General features: G+C 39.9%; 1 protein-coding gene across 3 annotated transcripts in view; it reads right to left on the bottom strand.

Moving 5' to 3' along the window:
* Positions 1-1,507, bottom strand: part of LOC101846498 (protein KIBRA) — a 56,518-nt gene that overhangs the window by 35,617 nt on the left and 19,394 nt on the right. The window lies entirely within an intron of this gene.

The raw sequence follows: 1,507 nt of genomic DNA, 5'->3' as shown, positions 1-1,507 counted from the left end.
ACTTGGGGATTTCATGGGCAGGAAAAAATAAACGTCAAATGAAGTAGAGCTTTTTAAAAAGGGACCCGAATGGGACAATCACTGTAAGAAACAATTTTTTGTTTGTTTGTTCTTGTAAGCGTTTTACGGCACTTGCAACACAATTGAGTCAATATAAGTGCCGAACATTAAAGGTGTTACAATTGAGTAAAGGAGGAAGGGAGATGAAGACGATAGATGTTTGTTTTAGTAAGAGTTTTACGGCACTGGCAACACAATAAATTCATATATAAGTGCCGAAGATTAAACGTGTTACAAGTCACATGAGATTAACATTCGTAAAAAGGACTTTCATAGGAAAGAGGGAGTAAACCACACCAGAGCACCCGCCAATCACCCACCTAGATGTTTGGCATAAGAGAAGGAGCAAACCACTCCAGACCACCTGCCAACTACGCATTAAGAACAATTAGTTAGAAACACATTATTATGCTGTTCCTTTGGCATTTGAATCGAAAAAGAAAGTCTCTGAACACGACGGTAGATTAGATGTATTTCCATAACCCCTGAGAATACAATGTATTATAATAGTATTTTAATAGACCTAGCATCCGTTACAAAACAACGTCTGTGCATGACGTATCCTATCCATCTTGTTTCTCAAAGAAAAAAGGATGGAAAGACGACAGACCCTCTGGACCAAAAGTGTGGGGGCGTTTCAGCACGAAAATCATGAACATGACAATATTTTACACTGAGGACAGTTTTCAGTCTTAGTAGGGGTTTTAAGGTGTTCGCAACACAAATAAACCGAGATAAGTATCGAAGATTAGAGGTGTTACTAAAGAGTAACATGCAAAGAAAAGACGGAGATGGTATAAGGACGATAGATGTGATATGACAGAAGGAGCGCAGAAAGACGATTGATTCAAGAAAAGATCTGGAGAAAATGGGGACTTGACAAAAGGGACAGGGGGTTGGGGGGGGGGGGGTCATGAGCACCAAGTCAGGACAAAACCGCGAAAAAGACAACTTTGGATATTATAATTCGAAAAAGAAAACACTATAAAGAAGTAGCGCGTGCATGTGAGACCAAATCGTTGACCAATCACCATTCACCAGAAAAATAAATTAAGGGGTGTTTTTGTTTTTGTTTTTACAAGAGTTTTACGGCACTTGCAACACGATAAGGTCATAATATGAGTGCCAAAGATAATAGGTGTTACAAGAGAGTAAACAACAAAAAAAGGAGAGATAAGGACAATAGATATTTGATAAGAAAGAAAGAGCAAGTCACACAGGAGCATCCGCCAACCAACCGCACTAGGGGTGTGGGGGAAGAGGAGGAGGAGGAGAAGAGATGGCGTACTCTGCATAGCACATTTACGAATCTTCCACCTTTTCATCTGATGCAAAATCAACTGCATGTAAAAAAAAAAATACCAACTTCAGTTCCCCCACACATTCCTGGGCACAGACACGAGACAAGACAGAAAATCAATCTCTTTCTCTCTCTCTCTCTCTCTCT

The sequence above is a fragment of the Aplysia californica genome, unplaced genomic scaffold (genome assembly GCF_000002075.1).
Source record: "Aplysia californica isolate F4 #8 unplaced genomic scaffold, AplCal3.0 scaffold00122, whole genome shotgun sequence".
Lineage (NCBI taxonomy): Eukaryota > Metazoa > Mollusca > Gastropoda > Aplysiida > Aplysiidae > Aplysia > Aplysia californica.
This window is presented reverse-complemented; position numbering and strand designations above follow the sequence as displayed.